Consider the following 19637-nt stretch of genomic DNA (forward strand, 5'->3'; position numbering starts at 1 on the left):
CTATCTCAATAAATCTTGTGAGAATCTTAAATGCTTGCACATAGATTTTCCATCTTTCATTGCTTTGCTGTGTGGCAAGTGAAGTGTTCAGTGCTATCTTCCAAGGCACTGTTTATCCTATTAATTACTTTCTGTTTTGATATTATTATTTCTCGTATTTTGATTAGATTATTTTTATTTTTTTATTCCTCACTTTAATTGACCACAGTAAAGCCATGATATTTTATTGGTAACCTGTTAGAATTGTAAAAATTATTTTATTTGGCCCAGCCATACTGCCTAGGACAAAAGTTGCATACAATTCTAATCTCATCTAGATCTGTTCTTATAAAAGGCATATAAAAAACTCTTCAACATCCTAAATATGATGCACTCAGTGTGAAGCATATCAGAGCTGGACATGACATTTATGTCCTTGATGGGCCTGGATTATCCAGGTCCTTTACCTTGTCTTTCCTAACCAGCCAATGTTCTGTGATACATGCTTTTTCCAGGACATAAAGCTCAAAGTAAGCCTTTATTCCCAATCTCAGCATTTCCAACATGGTCAAAGCTTGATGGATGGTTGGCTTTTGTGTAAACCTGTCCAGAGTGGTAGTAACACATCTTGTACATGAGGCAGTTGAGCAGCACTGGAGAACACTCATGGCCCACACAGAATTCCCCAATTGGAGTATAATAGTCATTCTCCTTGATATGTTTTCTTGTGTTTGTGCTACCTCCAATCTGGACCACCCAAAGAAACTTGCTGATATCATCATAGCAACATTCAGTGAAGTCTCCAAAAATGAACAGCACATAGCTGACCTCATGCTTTCTCATGATCTCATAGGGTTTTCCTCTGTAGATACCACTGCCCGAACTACTCAATAAATATTGGTATTATTTCATGTGTTATTGTCCACAAAAATTGTCCAGTTCACCTTAGCTATAATCTGGTAGCTATGATCCCAACATAATATGACCTTTGCATCCTCTGGAGTATTGTGACAAAGCCAATAATCTGCTTCTCAGTAGTCATCAGAAATTTTGCTACTACTGCCATATCCACCCCAGGCATATAGCATGAAGGAAGAAGAAGAGGACGCCTTACTGGTCACCCAGGAGTGAGTAAAAAGTGTAGGGGATGAGAAAGAAAGCCAGAATGGACCAAGGACATTTTGGCATTAATATCATCCTACTTACTGCTTCATTCTAAATCAGGTAGGTAGAATCCTGTTGCTTTTCTTGTCTAGATGACTTATGTCCAGTCTCTTCCTATATGTGGACAACATTTGGGAGACTCCAGTGCTGGAAAGAATGTACACAACAGGTGCCAATACTAGCATTAGATGCACCATTACAGCTTAAAAGTGCACACTGGTCACACCATACATGATATTAAACCTCTGAGCATCAAACAAGTTGCTAAAGCAGGAATAGAGGCCAATTAGAAATATAAGGACAAGGAAATGCACATCAAAATAGTATGAGGATCAAGTCATGGCTGATGCTCAGACACAGAAGCAATGATGGGGATGTTGATCTTAGCATAAGAAGGATACAGCAGTGAGTAGAAATGCCCTGTCCAGGGAGGGATTTTTTTCTGTCAGCATGAAGAGAGCTCCCATAGTGAGAAGGATAAGGCCTACAAGAGAGAGGACACTCTGGAAAAGAACTTCAATTTGCTGTGGATTCAACTTGTTGCACAGGTAATCCAGAAAGACATGGATATGGCCAAGACCAAAAACCCCAATGGTTTCCATGCACTCTGATGAAAAGACGGGCTGGAAAGCCACAGAACAGGTCTGCATAGAAAGAATAGTGCCCAGGCAGTAAACAGTACAGCAGGCCATGTAGATCCAGTGGGAGAAACAGCCTGTGAGCATCGGCACCAGTAGATGGAGAGGGATCAAGTTGATCAGGAACACAACACCTCACCATGAAGAGTCCACGTAGAAACAAGCAAAGGCACACTTAGCCTCCCAATAGATGCAACGAGTCTTTACTGCCTTGATCCACATATTTTAGGTGAGTAGGATGCAAAAGATGGCAATCCCTTCATTATCATATGAGCCATTCACAGATTGGAAGATATATGTGGGAACCATAGCAAACACAGTAGCCAAAAGAAGCCCAGTGCCTGCATCCTTGAGCTCTTTTGTAAGGTGGCAATGACAATAATGATGAAAGAGTAGACACGCAGACATTCTGAATGTCCACGGTGATGTGGAAAAATTGGAGTATGTGGTAGATTGCAGCAGGGGTGATAATTAAGCCTAGGTAAATTGTTCCTCCAATGATTCATCCCAATGATGACTAGGTTCTCTCATCACATAAGCTATAGAATTTATAAAACTCTTCCTTAGCCAGAAACCTGGTAGTCTGATAATTAAAGTATGGATTAACCTCATAGATAACACTTTAAAATCTCAGGACAGCAAAGAGACAGCTGGAGAAAGATAACATAGTGGCCATTGACATAATGAGAAGCTTCAGAAGTGTGTTCTGCCTTCTCATAGGACAACCACAAAAATCCATCCAGCCTTAGTCATCTTGACATCAATGGGTGGCAACAGGCAACACTCATCTGGCCAGAATCCCTAAGCAATCCCCTAGGCTCCCTCAGCGATCTATTCAGTGGTGCACTCAACCCTGGCAACCTGATTATTTTTAATATTCATATTTTATATATGTAACTTATTGTTTAATACTTTCTTGTTCATTTCTGAATGGTATGTTTTAATCTCTTTGAGTATACCAACCAAATTTATTATAAAATATTTGTCAAATTATTTCATACAATTAACATCATCAAGAGGCAATTCCTGTCCTGTATTTAGTTGGTTGTATTTTTACTTTTAAAAGTTAACTTATTTTTTAATTGACAAAATTTTTATATATTTATCCTGCACAACATGTTGTTTTGAAATATGTATACATTGTAAAACAGCTACATTGAGCTAATTAACATACATTTTCTCAAACACTTATTTTTCATGGCAAGAACACTTAGAATGTTGGTTGTATTTCTTAGCTTTAGATTTCTTCATGCATTTTAGAGTTGTGGATCACAGGCTTATTTGAGGGGAACATATTTTTTGCTTTGCATTGCTTTATTTTTCTTTAATTCCCTTGGCTCCCTCCTCCCTGACAAGAAGTTATGAGGCTATTTTATAATCAAGGGTTGTGCCTTCTCCCTGGTAGGGATATGAAGGATTTACAAGACTGGTTAGTGAGCCTCAGGACAGCCCTGTCCTGACAGGGCTGTCCTGAGGCTATGCCAGTATCCTCAGGCTTACATTGCCTGGAAACCCCACAAAAATTGTAGCCTCAGGCACCAGTTGTCAGTATATTTTCACTCTAATTTTATTAAACATAAGTTCCTGGATTTAAGCAGTGAGGCCAACTTTATTTCTCCATTTTACACAGATCTGTAGTCCTTCCCACCCGCTAGGAGATGAAGTTGTAGCTTCTATTGCCTGCTTTGGAATATGGTACTTCAGCTCCATTAACCACTTCAGCCTTCTATTTTTGTCTCTGGTCTATGAAAATGTTTATCTTGTCAAGTATCTTTGATTATTTATTTTTATACTGTATCCATCTTTGCCAAATCTGTAGAGCAGAAGGGGTTACATCAAAGAAGAAACAGAACATGTCATTTTTACTGGTGTCTCTGGGTTCATTTTTAACTCACATTCTGTTAGTGATTTGTCAGTGTAATTCATAAAGGAAATCCAACCACTTTGGAGTAAAAATGACTATGGAGTATCCAGTAATTTAAAAATATAGATGATAATCAGTTACTAAAATTCTTTCTGCTCTGTTTCAAGAGGTGCTTAGCATTTAAAGAGTTATCTAAAACTTCAATTCAATCAACTAGTTAAGGATATTGGAATGGTTCCTCCTCATCAGCTATCACTGAGAAGAGCCTCAGTGTCTACATTTTAGTGTTGGTTAAGTAATTTTTGTACCCTTTTCTGCAAGAGTGAAAAAATTTACACTGAATATCAGGTTGTTGAATCTTTATATCTTTGCTTGTACATTAACACGTACCTGAGTGAAGGTCTGAAGTACTCTGTTTTTAAGCCCCAAAATGTTGTGTTTTATCGAGCTTTAAGCTGAAGGTCTTATTTCTAAAAATTATACCTACAAGGAAACAATCATTTCCTCTTATAAGAAGCACTACATTAATCTAAATTGAGACATAGACTGTATATTTTACCATATTATACCATATTATGTGGTTTTACCATGTTTGCCATATTATAAAGTCTGCATAGACAGATTAACATTTTTATTCAAGTGAACTAAGAATATATGTATCAATTAATTCACTCTACTGGACCTCAGCTGAGAAATATCCTTAGTATGCTTCAAGTCATTGACCATAGGTGGGGAATCCTTTGTATCCAGACATCCAGCAGGGTCCTTCTCCCTTTACGTTTCAATCTGCTAAGATTCCAAAGTGATGAATTTTACTTGGCTTGCCTCTTAATTATTTTACTCCATGATCTGATTGAAGACTTTGAGCCCTATTCTGGAACAATTCTTCTTTCTTGTTCTGCACAGATCAGGTCTTCCTCCAGTGTTCAAGCCATATTTACTTTCTGTGCACTGACTCAGCGGTGGCCACTGTAGACACTGCTTTCTTATGGCTTTTGCTTACGTCTCTTATCTTTATCAATTATTGGCCTCTTCTGTTTCCCTCCATCATACCAGCACTGAATGAAGGCCATAAAACTGTAGATGGGAATTTGAGGTATTATAGTTTACTTGGAAGTTGACCAAAGGAAGCACCATTAGGGGATTTAGAAATTGAAATGCAAATGAGGATAAAGCCAGAAAAGGGTATGCTATTACGAGGTTAGTACTATGGGCAACTGGGGCTCACTTCTACTGGAGACCTCTGAAATCCGGAATAATATATGCCTCAGAGTTATCCCCTTCCTTTTCCAGGGGAATGTTGGATCTAGTATTTATCCTCTAATTCCCATATGTCATTTCAAAAGGCTGCTCCCTAAGAGCACTAACCTTCTTAGGGCATTAACTTACACATGGGTGAAAGAAAGCCTTCAGGCAGAAATTTGCCATAGACAAGGTTGTCAGCTACTAGACAGTGAATGTTAAGAAAGTATGGAGGAGGTACTAGTAGTAGCTGATGAAACGCTCAATTCACTGGACTCATCCTCAATATCCATGTTTATTCTCCCACATGATCCCATAGTTAATTGAATAAGGGGCATGGAATTGACCTAGAAAAAAAAAAAAACCATTACATTCTCTTTCTAGGCATTTCTCATTGGAACTGAAGAAGCTATTTGGTCTCACCTACTCAGGTAAGTTTGGGGGCTGAGAGGTAGCACTGTATGCAGCAAGAAAAGCATCAATAATTCCTGACTTCAGATAGAGAAATAAGGCAAATATACATAGAGAGACAAATTGGAGATGTTTGTTTACTAATGACATTGTAATGGCTTGTTCATATTCTGGGGATGTCTGTCTGTATTGCCTATCCTTGGGTTTCATGGATTATACCTGAGTTTTATAAGTTTATCCTTCACACTTAAATTTCAAGCATAAATTCTGTACTCTGAATGAACTTAGCAAATGAATTTCCTTCTAGACCCATTTAAAGAGGATGCACAAGAATACTGGTATATGGATAAAAAAACATAGGAGGTTGACAGCCTCCACATTTTACCAAAGTCAGACCAAGTTGGAGTGAGGAAGATGAAGTATATTACCAGATATATAGAGAAAAAAATACTATGAGGCACCTTATTATATCTGAGTCAAGTACATTTTCATTTTAACATTTTTTTATTATGGTGAAATATACAAAGCATAAAATTTGCCCTTTAACCATTTTTAAGTGTAAAGTTCAGTAGTATTAAGTGCATTCACATTGCTGTGCAACCATCACTATTATCTGTCTCCAAAACTCTTTTTATCTTTCCAAGCTAAAACTCTGTACCCAGTAAACAATAATTCCCTCTTTCTCCATTCCACAGCCCCAGGCAAACACCATATTATTTTCTGTCTCTATGATTTTGACTAGTCTAGGTACTCACACTATTAACGCACACATGTGTGAAAGAAAGCCCCTAGGCAGTAAGTGGACGCATACAGTGTTTGTCCTTTTGTGACTGGCTTATTTCACTTAGCGTAATATCTTCAAGGTTCTTTCATGTTGTAGTATGTGTTGGGATTAAATTTCTTTTTATGCTGAGTAATATTCCACTGTATGTATATGCCACATTTTGTTTATGCATTCATCCATCGATGAACACTTAAGTTGCTTCCTCCTTTTGGCTGTTATAAATAATGCCGCTATGAACTTGGATATACAAATATCTTTTTGAGTCTTTGATTTCAATTTCTTGGATATATATCCTGAAGTGAATTACTGGGTCATATGGTAACTCTATTTTTAATTTTTTGAAATTGCCATACTCTTTTCTGTAGCACCTGCACCATTTTTCATTAGCACCAGTGATGTATAAGGGCTCCAATTTCTGCATATTCTTTCCAACTGAGTCAAATAACTTTTAATAAAGATTTATAGTATCTTCCTCCAAGAGAGGTTTAGAATTACACATTCTTATTTTTCTGGTCCCAGTTGTTGCTAAGAACTTCTCCCTAGTAGAATTAACTTTCTTAGGGCATTAACTGACACATGCGTGAAAGAAAGCCCCTAGGCAGAAATTTGAAGTAGTTATAGTTAAAAACTTGTTTTTAATATTCTTTCTTAAATTAAAATTTTAAATTTACATGCAGTTGTAAAGATAAAAAAGTGACATCTCATATACCCTTTACCCAGTTATCCCTAATAGTAACATATTGCAAAAGTATAGTATAATAGCCCAAAAAGATATTGACATGGATATATATACTCAAAATACACAACAGTGCCATTACCAGGCTCCTTTAATGTCCTTTCATACCCAAGCTCCTTCCCATGCCATCCCAATCCCCTCTTTTACCCCTGGCAGCCACTTGTATATTCTCCATTTCTATAATTTTGTCATTTCAAAAATATTACATAAGTGGGATCATCCAGTATGTTCCATTTAGGGATTGGATTTTTTCATTCAGCATAATTCTCTGGAGATTTGACCAGATTGTCGTACCTAAATAATAAGTTCCTTTATATCACAGAGTAGTATTCCATAGCATGAATCTTTGTAATATTCACATGGCTAACATAATATGTTTAGCCATTTAACTATTAAAAGATATCTACATTGTTCACACTTTTTGGCTACTAAAAAGTAAATTTGCCATGAACTTTCATGTACAGATTTTTGTGTGAACACGCACTTTATTTATTAGGGATGAATGCCCAAGGGTGCAATTGCTGAGTCATATGGCAGTTGCATGTTTAGTTTTATTAAAAACTGACATATTGTTTTCAGAGTGGTTTTGCTGCTTCCCATTCCCACCAATAATGTATGTAAAATCCAGTTTCTCCACATCCTCAAAAGCATTTGGTCTGTTCATGTCCTTTGCCCACATTTAATGGGTTTGTCATTTACTTGTAAATTTGTTTAAGTTCTGTGTAGATTCTGGATATTAGACCTTTGTCAGGTGGATAGATTGCAAAAATATTCTCCAGTTATGTAGGTTGTCTTATCACTCTGATGATAGTTACTTTTGCTGTGCAGATGCTCCATAGTTTAATTAGATGCCGTTTGTCAATTTTGGCTTTTGTTGCAATTGCTTTTGATTTTTTTGTGATGAAATCTTTGCCCATGCCTATGTCCTGAATGGTACTTCCAGATTTTCTTCTAGGGTTTTTATAGTTTTAGGTTTTGCATTTAAGTCTTTAATCCATCTTGAGTTAATTTTTACATAAGGTATAAGGAAAGGGTCCAGTTTCTATTTTCTGCACACGGCTAGCCAGTTTTCCCAGAACCATTTATTAAATACAGAATCCTTTCCTCATTGCTTGTTTTTGTCAGATTTGTCAAAGATCAGAAGGTTGTAGATATTTGGTCTTATTTCTGAGGTCTTTATTCTGTTCCATTGGTCTATGTGTCTGTTTTCTTTTTGTTTTTTTGTTGGTTACTGCACCCCTGTCATATAGTTTGAAGTCTGGTAGTGTGATGCCTCCAGCTTTATTCTTTTTTGCTTAGGATCGTCTTTCTATACTGGCCCTTTTTTGGTTCTATATGAATTTTAAGGTAGTTTTTTTCTAATTCTGGGAAGGATGTCAATGGTAGTTTAATGGGAATAGCATTGAATCTATAAATTACTTTGGACAGTATGGCCATTTTCATGATATTGATTCTTCCTATTCATGAGCACGGGATGTTTTTCCATTTGTTTGTGTCCTCTCTTATTTCCTTTAGCAGTGGTTTGAAATTCTCCTTGAAGAGGTCCTTCACTTCCTTTTTTAGCTGTATTCCTAGGTGTTTTATTATCTTTGTAGCAATTGCAAATGGGAGCTCATTCATGATTTGGCTCTCTGCTTTTCTATTGTTCTATCTGCTTTTCTATTGTGTATAGGAATGCTTGTGATTTTTGCACATTGGTTTTGAATCCTGAGACTTTGCTGAAGTTGCTTATCAGCTTAAGGAGATTTGGGGCTGAGATGATGGGTTTTTCTAGATGATAGACTGGATAAAGAAAATGTGGTACATATACACCATGGAATACTATGCAGCCATAAAAAGGAACAAGATCATGTCCTTTGCAGGGACATGGATGGAGCTTAGCTCAGCAAACTAACACAGGAACAGAAAACCAAACACCACATGTTCTCACTTATAAATGGGAGCTGAATGATGAGAACACCTGGGCACAGGGAGGGGAACAACACACACTGCAGCCTGTCAGGGGTCAAGGGGACAGAGAGCATCCGGATAAATACTTAATGCACACGGGGCTTAATGCCTACGTGAATTGATAGGTGCAGCAAATCACCATGGCACATGTTTACCTATATAACAAACCTGTACATCCTGCACATGTACCCTGGAACTTAAAATTAAATTGAATTTTTAAAAAATTTGGTCTTTTCAATATTTTTAATCTTAGCCATCCTGATATGTGTATAGTAATACCTCATTGTGATTTAAATTGCATTTCCAAAATGGCTGATAATGTTGAATATGTTTTAATAGGTTAATTGCTGTATACAATTCCTATTCCATGAAATGTATATTTATGTTTATGTCTCATTTTGTAATCAGATTGCTTTGTCATTATTGGGTACTGCTGAGTCTTAAAAACTTCTAATACACTGTAGATAGTATTTATTTGTCAGATATACATAGAGTTTAGTTTGCAAGTATTTTCTTTTTTATTTAACTTTTATTTTAAATTCAGGAGTACATGTGCAGTTTTCCTATATAGGTGAAGTTGCGTCATGGGGGGTTGTTGTACAGATTATTTCATCACCCAGATATTAAGCCTAGTACCCATTAGTTATTATTCCACATCCTCTCCCTCCTCCCACAGTCCACCCTTTGATAGGCCCCAGTGTGTCTTGTTTCCCTCTGTGTGTTCATGTGTTCTCATCATTTAGCTCCCACTTATAAGTGAGAACATTCAGTATTTGTTTTTCTGTTTCTGCATTAGTTTGCTAAGGATAATGACCTCCAACTCCATCCATGTTCCTGCAAAGGCCACGGTCTCATTCATTTTTATGGTTACATAGTATTCCATGGTGTGTATGGACCACATTTGCTTTATCCAGTCTACCATTGATAGGCATTTAGGTCGATTTTATGGCTTTGCTATTGTGAATAGTGCTGCAACGAACACACGCGTGCATGTGTCTTTACAACAGAATGATTTATAGTCCTTTGGGTATATACCCAGTAATGGGATTGCTGAGTCTAATGGTATCTCTGTCTTTAGATCTTTGAAGAATCACCTCACTGTCTTCCAAAATGGTTGAACTAATTTACACTCACATCAACAGTGTATAAACATTTCTTTTTCTCTGTAACCTCAGCAGCATCTGTTATTTTTTGACTTTTTAATAATAGCCATTCTGACTGTGTGCAATGGTATCTCATTGTGGTTTTGATTTGCATTTCTCTAATGATAAGTGATGTGAGCTTTTCATATGATTGTCCGCCCCATGTATGTTTTCTTTTCAGAAGTATCTGTTCATGTCTTTTGCCTACTTTTTAATGGGGTTGGGTTTGTTTGTTTGTTTGTTTGTTTTGTAAATTTGCTAAGGTTCCTTGTAGATTCTGGATATTAGACCTTTGTCAGATAAATCCATTGCAAAAATTTTCTCCCACTCTGTAGGTTATCTGTTTACTCTGTTGAGAGTTTCTTTTGCTGTGCAGATCTTAATTTAATTAGATCTCATTTGTCAATTTTTGCTTTTGTTGCAACTGCTTTTGCTGTCTTTGTCATGAAATCTTTGCCTGTGCCTATGTCCTGAATGGTATCACCTAGGTTGTCTTCTAAGGTTTTTATAGTTTTGAGTTTTACATTGAAGTCTTTAATTCATCCAGATTTGATTTTTGTATATGTTGAAATGAAGGAGTCCAGTTTTAATCTTCTGCATATGGCTAGCCAGTTTTCCCAGCACCATTTATCGAATAGGGAATCCTTTCCTCATTGCTTGTTTTTGTCAGATTTGTCGAAGATCAGATAGTTGTAGGTTTGTGGTCTTATATCTTTACTCTTTATGTAAGATGTCACACATCACTGTAGCTACTTTAAAAATTTTTTGTTTTCAATTTTCATTAGTTTGACCTTGCTGTGTGTTAAGCGTGGATTTTTTGTGTTTCTTTTTTTGTTTGGGTTTTTTCAGCTTCTCAAATCTATAGATGTATATCTTTTGCCAAATTTTGGAATTTTTCATTAATTATTTTTATAATTACATTTTCAGCCCTACCTTTTTTTTCTCTGCTATTTCCAGAACTCTGATGGCATTAATACTAGATATTTTGATATGGATTAAAGGGTTCCTAAGTCTGTTTGTAATTCTACTTTCTCACTGTTACTCAGTTTTGATGGTTTCTATTGTTCCATCTTCCAGTTCTTTGATTCTTTTTTCTTATATTGCCTGTTTCTTTGCTGGGACATTCTCTCTTTGCTGATAGTTTTTATTTTTGTTTGGTTCAAACATATTCATAATGTTTGTTGAAGCTTTTATTTTATCATTTGTTGAGGGCAACTGCTTTAAAATACTTGTCAGATCACTCTAACACCTCTGCAATCCTGGTGTGGGGATCTATTGGTCAACTATTTTCATTCAGATTAAGGCTTTTTGGTTTGGGGTATGAAGAATACTTTTGTTTTTATTTGAAACCTGGACATATTAGATATCATGTTATGAGTCTCTGTGTCTTATTTAAACTTTCTGTTTTAGGTCGTTTCATACGATAGCAGTCCAACAGAGAAAGGGAGACACCACAGTTTTACAGCCAGATGGAAGTAGAAGTCCAGGTTCTTTACTTGGCCTCTTTTGATATTCAACGTGGATGCACCTCTTGTTGTTGCTGGGTAGGGTAGAAGTTTGAGCTCTCCACTTGGCCTTAAGTGACACTTTTCTGTTGGGAGGCAGAAGTACTTGGTTATTGCTACTCACATGAGCTTCAGTGACACCACAAAGAGGGTGTCATTACAGTTAAGAGGTGATGAAAATCCTGTTTCTTCACTATTCTTCCTTTGAATACACCCTAATTAGGAGGGCAGGAGTGTCTTATTACTGCAGGGTATAAATGGATATCCTGCCCTCCATGTTGTCTTCTCTGTCACTGTGAGTGGGGCAGAGCCTTATTACCACTGAGCAGGAATGAATGTGAAATCCCTGCTCCCTATTTGTGCTTCTCTGACACCACCTCAGTGAGGGGTCGTGGCGCTTCATTACAGTCTGACAAGTGTGAGTGGGAATGTCAAATTCTCAGCCTCCATTTGTTCTTTATTGGTGAAGGTGAAAGGGAGGGCTCCCTCAATGACATTTTACAGTGTTTGGTTGGAATATAGCAGATTGTCTAAATGTTCGTTCTGCTATGCTGACCTTTTCTTAGTCTTTTTTCTAAAGAGGGAAGACTTTTTTTTGAAAACTCACCGCTGTGTTGTTTCCTGAGTTCAGAGCTTCTTATCTACTTTATTCCCTTTTCTCCATATTTCAGTTATACACTTAAATAACTTAGAAGTTATTTTAGTTATACTAAGTGGGAGGAATAGAAAAAAGTTTATCTACTCCATCTTTACAGAAGAGGAAATCCATCTTTACATTTATTTAATTCAGAGAAAAAAAAATAGCATGGCTGCTTTCATTTCCACCAGTATCTTTGTCATCCATTTATTTCAAAAGTCAAAAGGAGTGCAGAGCTATTCACCTATCAATCCCATTCTATGGTAAATCAATTTTCAATGTGATTCACAGGCAACTTTTTCTTTTCTTTTCTTTCTTTCTTTTTTTTTTTTTTTTGAGATGGAGTTTTGCTCTGTCGCCCAGGCTCGAGTGCAGTGGCATGATCTCAGCTCACTGCAACCTCTGCCTGCCGGGTTCAAGCAATTCTCCTGCCTCAGCCTCCCAAGTAGCTGGGATTACAGGCATGTGCCATCACACCCAGCTAATTTTTGTATTTTTTTTAGTAGAGACGGGGTTTCACCATGTTGGCCAGGCTGGTCTCAAACTCCTGACCTTAGGTGATCTGCCCACCTCGGCGTCCCAAAGTGCTGGGATTACAGGCATGAGCCACAGTGCCCGGCCTGACAGACACCTTTTGAATTTTTCTGCTATTTGCCTCTGTCCTCTGAATGCATAAGAGAAATTCTAAAATTTAGGGGCATAAAGTTAAGCCCAATGCAGTCAAGGTGAATGGAACTGTGAAGTGATGAGCTTCTGAATGCTCTGATCTCAAAAAGGCTCCCCAGCATTTGAGACCAGGCCTCTCTTTTTGTCTGGTAGTGCTCTTGCCCCAAATACAGGCTTGAGAAATCCCAACAATCATTTCCTATCTTTTTCATTCAATAGCTTCAGGCAGTTGATACTTAAATTATTGCTATAAATTTTGTAAATATAAGTTAAATTTCAAATTCTTTAAAAAAATCATTTCATCTCTCCTTATTGTAAACTTACTGACCAAAATAAAACAGCCAAATGCTTTGATTAAATGAAGATTCAAACATTATGTCTATAATTCTGTAAGAAAATGTCCCAGTTTTATCTCAGTATTTATTTGTGTCTTAGATACTCAATAATTGCATTTTTCTGCAATAACATATTACAATAAAATAAATGACTGAAGAATAGCTTATATTGCTAACACAGATCACAGTGTGTCGCTAATGGAGTATTAACTGCTTTTTAAGCAACTGGATAAATCTGCTGATTCATAAGAGACTCATGTAAAGGAAATCCAATTCATGGTGGGGCTCTTACCACTTCTACGGACATAAAACACCTTCTTCCATATTATCCTTGTTTCAGTCATGGTAATATTGAGAGTAGCACCTGACTTGTAACAAGATCTTTTAACTGGGAGAGTTGACACATTTAATAATATGTCAAGTCTACTATTTAAGGGACAGACACTGCTCAAAATAAAAATGGTATTTAAGAATATCTTTCATGTAAAAATAATCCCCAGGGAACAAGGGTTTGCTCCATTTCGAAGATCAGAAAAGCAGTGCTGAAAGAGCATTATGAGCTTTTCAGAGACAAAAAAAAACCTATGACTTTAGCTTCATCCCTGGGAATCCCTCCATGATTTTATATCTAAGACAACCACTCACAGAGGCCCATGCAAAACTTTAACAAAAGCAAAACATAACACTTAAGCAGATATATTTTTTTTTCTTCTTTTAAAAAATTGAGACAGGGTCTCATTCTATCTCGCAGGCTGGAGTGCAGTGGCATGATTATAGCTCACTGCAGCCTCAAACTCTTGGGCTCAAGCAATTCTCCTGCCTCAGTCTCCCAGCTAAGACTACTGTCTCTCAAGTAGCTAAGACTGTAAGCACATGCCACTACACTTATTGATTGATTGATTGATTGATTGATTGATTTTGAGATGAGTTCTCGCTATTTGGCCCAGGCTGATCTCAAACTCCTGGCCTTAAGTGATCCTCCCACCTTGGCCTCCCAAAGCACTGGAACTACAGAGATGAGCCACCATGCCCGGCCCTCTCGGCAGATGTCTTCATGGCTCAGTTTTCCGCAGCATCTAGAGCACCTTACTGTTTTGTATGTCTTTGTAAGACAGTCCAAACTAAGAAGAAAATAGTTCCAACTGAAGCATGGTTTGGAAATGGGGGCTGTGCTTTTCTTACAGGTATGCATATGATTTATCATTTTTTGAAAGAATAATATGGTAAATTTGAAAATAAGATATGTATAAGAAAAATGTGACATTTATATTTTTATGAATTTCAAAAAAGATGAATATTTAAAATAACACTCTTCACTTAGACTCATATCACAGTCCTCCAAGAATGGATACATGTAGTAGTTGTTTAAACAATAGCTTACAAGAAGTTGTGTAAATTGTGGTGGCTACATAGATATATACAGGCTGTAAATTGTTTTTAAGTTGTTAACATCTACATTTAGGAATAGAAAATTATGATACCAAATCTACATTTCAGCATCACTTGCTCCTGAATGCAGCATATAAGTTCTATTGCCTATGTAGATAGATGATCCAGAAATGTGACTTGGTGACTCGAAAGGAATATGTGGAAATCATCAGTCCCAAAGTATCAAAAAGGATCTTTTACACTATTGGATAAATAATTGTACATCTATTAAAAATATTTTAGTAAGTAAACAAATCTCAAATATAAAGCTCAAAGAATTTTTACATATGTACCAGATCAAGATGTTGAATTCATCCCCCTATCCAGATAGCTTGTTTGTGCCTGTTTAATATTCCCCAGAAAGTAGCAACAATTTCAAATGCTATCACTATGAAATTGTTTTGGTTGTTTTGGACTTCTTAGAAATGAAATCATAATTTGTTCTCTTTTCTGTTTGGCTTTCTTTCACCCAATATTTTGTCTGTGAGATTCATTCACATTTTTATTATTATTATTATTATTATTATTATACTTTAGGTTTTATGGTACATGAGCACAATGTGCAGGTAAGTTACATATGTATACATGTGCCGTGCTGGTGCACTGCACCCACTAACTTGTCATCTAGCATTAGGTATATCTCCCAATGCTATCCCTCCCCCCTCCCCCCACCCCACAACAGTCCCCGAAGTGTGATGTTCCCCTTCCTGTGTCCATGTGTTCTCATTGTTCAATTCCCACCTATGAGTGAGAATATGCGGTGCTTGGTTTTTTGTTCTTGTGATAGTTTACTGAGAATGATGATTTCCAATTTCATCCATGTCCCTACAAAGGACATGAACTCATCATTTTTTATGGCTGCATAGTATTCCATGGTGTATATGTGCCACATTTTCTTAATCCAGTCATTCATTCACATTTTTGAATATATCAGTTTTCAATTCCTTTTTTTTATCTGAGTTATTTCCCATTGTATGGACATATTAGGTATATTTATCCTTTCATGTGTGGATGGACCTCTGTGTTTTTCCAGGATTTTTGTCATTATATATAAAGCTCCCAAGAAAAACATTCTTGTTCATGTTTTTTGGTGCATATGTATGCGCATTTCTATTATATACATAGCCGAGGGTAAATTTTCTGGATGCTAGAGTATTTGTTTTTGGCTTTATCATTTGCTAGTACAAATTTTTCCAAAATCGTCTTACAAATCTAACCACCAATCAACAATGTGTAAAAGTTCCAGTTACTTTATAACAGCAAGAACTCATCTCAGCACGTGGTATTCTCAGTCCTTTTAATTTTAGCTATTCTGGAAGTGGCCTACTGATACCTCACTGAGGTTTAAACTTGCATTTCCTGATGACTTAAGATGTTGAACACCTTTTCCTACACTAGTTAGCAATCTGAATTGGAAGTGAACTAGTTTAATTTTAAACGGTAGAAATGAAATGTTTTTATTTTTTTCATACATATTAGGTAAAAACAGTTGTCATTTCACAAAATTCCCTAAAACCATTCACTATTATTCCAAACTTGAAGAGAAGAAATCAGAATCACATAAGAAAGCCAAACGTCAGTGGTAAGAAAGTACTATAACTGCCAAGCTTTAGCTCAACAGAGCTTCTCTGATCTTTTGCTTTTTGTTCTCTGCTAATCATCAAAAATATAGAGCAGGCTATCTGTCACAAACAATCAGGGAGGCATATTGTATTATCTATTTTCACACTGTTATAAAAAATATCACCTGAGACTGGGTAATTTATAAAGGAAAGAGGTTCAATTGACTAACAGTTCCATATGATTGGGGAGGCCTCAGGAAGCTTACAATCATGGTAGAAGGCAAAGCGGAAGCAAGGCACCTCTTACATGGCGGCAGGAGAGATTTAGAGAGTGAAAGGGGAACTGCCAAACCCTTTAAAAACCATCATCTCTCAGGAGAACTCATTTACTATTACAAGAACAGCATGGGGGAAGCTGCACCCATGATCCAATCACTTCCCACCAGGTCCCACCCTGAACACATGGGGATTACAATTCCAGATGAGATTTAGGCGGGGACACAGAGCCAAACCATATCACATGTGATAACACTAACAAAATTAGTTACATCTCAAAAGTGGTAACTGTTAGAATAGTACAAGGATTAAGAGGTTATATTAAGATTTTATAAGATATGATCAGTGGCATTTTATTTGCCACACATGGGTGTTTTTATAATTTGGTCTGCATACTGAATCATAATTATGCACAAATTACTTATGATGTATATGAATATGAATGTGCATAATATAAAACTATGTGGAGACACATGCTACTATAAATAAATACTCATCCAAAAAGCTCTTGATAGTTCATTAAGCCTCATAATTTGTTGGAGGCTCATAAATGACAAAGATTATACATTTTTCTGAAGGCAAAAGGCAGAATTCCAGTGAGTCTCAGGTCTTAGAAGAAAGAATAACTTCATACTCTGGCATAATATTGGAGTCAGATGGTGGTGTCTTAAATTCTTATAACAACTAATCATATTGGGAGTTTGGCTATAAATGCAGCCATCTCCAGTCCACTGATCTGAATATTCCTGGGCTACCAATCATTTAACATTTGTCTACAAGTGCTATAGCTGTGTCACAATTACTGACTACATACACAGAAATAAATGGAGCTAAGTTGCTTTTGTCTTAAAATCGGACACATTTAAAGTTTATTGAAGCTTTTGCCTGACAAGACAAACTTTGGAGTCAGACTTCAGTTTGAGTCTTGAGTAAGTAACTTAACAACGATCTGAATCTCCATTTCCCTCATTGTAATATGGAAGCCAGTTTCCACTGCCTCCACCTTTTCATTGAGTTTTAAAGATAGTATACGTTAAATTATTGCAAATTGAAACAGACTAAGGTAATAATACAAAATGTTGTTTATACTAAACTTTTGCAACTTATGAGAGTTCTTGTCTTCCCAAAGAAAGTACAAAAAATAAAAATAAGGTGGTAAATTTAGAAGTTTTTAGATTGGCCATTGTTGGATGGTTGTTGGTGCTTGATATGTTTCTGTGAGGATTCCTTGTATACTTCTGTCCACTTTTGTTTATTTTCAAAATTTTCCAAAATGTAAAATTCAAAAAGAAGCCCTTTAAATTAAAATACTATAAGTCATAAGAGGAAAACATTGCAATGCAGTATTTCTCAAAGAGGTGTCCCTGAGACCAGCAGCATCAACAGCTGTATGGGATCTGGTATAAAATGCAAATTATTGGGTACTGTCCCAAATCAACTAGATCAGAAACTTTGAGGGTGGGTTTCAGCAATTTATTTTTTTAACATGCCCTCCAGGTGATTTGGATGCAAGACTAAATAATGGGAACCACTGATGAAACAAAAATATTATTCTGGAAGTTAAGAGATCTGAATTTTAGTTCAGGATCAATTGGTTTGGCAACCTTGGACAAGCCACATACTTTCTCTGAATATCAGTTCTCTCATCTCCAAATGAGGTCTGGATCATATAACTTCCTGGACTTTTTCTACCTTAGCCTTCTAGGATGACCCTGAAACACACAAATTAGGTAAGGAAGTATGATCTCTGAGAAACTACTATCTAGAATTTGGTAAATTATACGAATTGGGAGCTTTGTTGACTATACAAAGGGCTAACAATTAAACCAGTTGTGGCTTTAATTAATAGGTTCTTTGTATATAGCTGGGAGAGTATGAATTTTCATCTCCACATACAATTTGAAATGTAAATTTTCCTTTACAAATAGAAAGTGTTTCGGGTTTCTTATTACAATAGTCACTGATTTTACTATTAAGCCTAGATGACTTGGGGTGATTTGCTTGTGTTGTTGTAATTGTGTGTTTTTGTTTGATGCAGAATGGGGACTTATATTTTCTATAACTGTAACTCATTTGAGAACTAACAATTAGGTTCTTAACTATAACTATTTATAAATAACAACTTATGAACCTAAAAAGTATTTGCAAAGTACTTTTAAGCACTAATACTTGTCAGGAGTTTGTGTAAGTCTGCCACACTCCTCTGGTTCACCACAAGATGTTAAAAAGTTTACAGTGTCATGAAATTTTGGCCACTCTGAATTATGTTTAGAGAGAACAGAGAGAATATGAAGTGAGGGGAAGAGATTAAGAATCCTTTCTACAAATTTCTACCATCAATTGGCAGTACCTTTCTGCAGCTGAACGCTTAGAAATATTAGCAAAATAATGAGGACAGTCAAGCATGTTGGACCTGGAGGAGTGTGATCAAAGGCCTCATTCAGAAACATAAACTGGGAGCTCATTTTCTTATCAGATGTGATTAAACTATGAGAAGGCAAGCAAGAACTTCCTTTATTGTCATCCCATGTAACCTTATAGATTCTGATAACACTTCTGGCACTGCTTACTCCTTTCAGTCACTATTAAAGAGCAATTAAATGGGAGACCAGGAAGTTGTAATGCTTCTGGGCCCTCTACGTTCAGGGAATGTAATGCGTAGGGCTAAGAAAAAGGGGTCCATCCTCAATAAAAAGCCACAGGAAGCCCCTTCCATCCCAAATGGTCTATTGGTACAGATTTAAAGTGTCTTGTGGATAACAAAGATACCTGATTTTTTAAAACCCAAAACACTGTTGTTATTTACTAATCCTTGAAGAAATGACAGCAATAAGCTGGAATAATTCTGCACATGGAGCAAGCAAGAGGCTTGCAATGCTCTATTTATGGAGATTTATAGCAAAGTAAAGACAGGTGTTTGTTTGTTTCTTTTTTTTTTCTTTTTTTCTTTTATTTTATTATTATTATACTTTAAGTTTTAGGGTACATGTGCACAATGTGCAGGTTAGTTACATATGTATACATGTGCCATGCTGGTATGCTGCACCCATTAACTGGACATTTAGCATTAGGTATATCTCCCAATGCTATCCCTCCCCCCTCCCCCCACCACACAACAGTCCCCAGAGTGTGATGTTCCCCTTCCTGTGTCCATGTGTTCTCATTGTTCAGTTCCCACCTATGAGTGAGAATATGCAGTGTTTGGTTTTTTGTTCTTGCGATCGTTTACTGAGAATGATGATTTCCAATTTCATCCATGTCCCTACAAAGGACATGAACTCATCATTTTTTATGGCTGCATAGTATTCCATGGTGTAT

General features: G+C 36.5%; 1 pseudogene; it reads right to left on the reverse strand.

Moving 5' to 3' along the window:
- Window positions 1–407: 407 nt before the first annotated feature.
- LOC100456242 (dolichyl-diphosphooligosaccharide--protein glycosyltransferase subunit STT3A-like) lies at window positions 408–18725 on the reverse strand (annotated as a pseudogene).
- Between the last annotated feature and the right edge of the window lie 912 nt (window positions 18726–19637).

The sequence above is a fragment of the Pongo abelii genome, chromosome X (assembly GCF_028885655.2).
Source record: "Pongo abelii isolate AG06213 chromosome X, NHGRI_mPonAbe1-v2.0_pri, whole genome shotgun sequence".
Lineage (NCBI taxonomy): Eukaryota > Metazoa > Chordata > Mammalia > Primates > Hominidae > Pongo > Pongo abelii.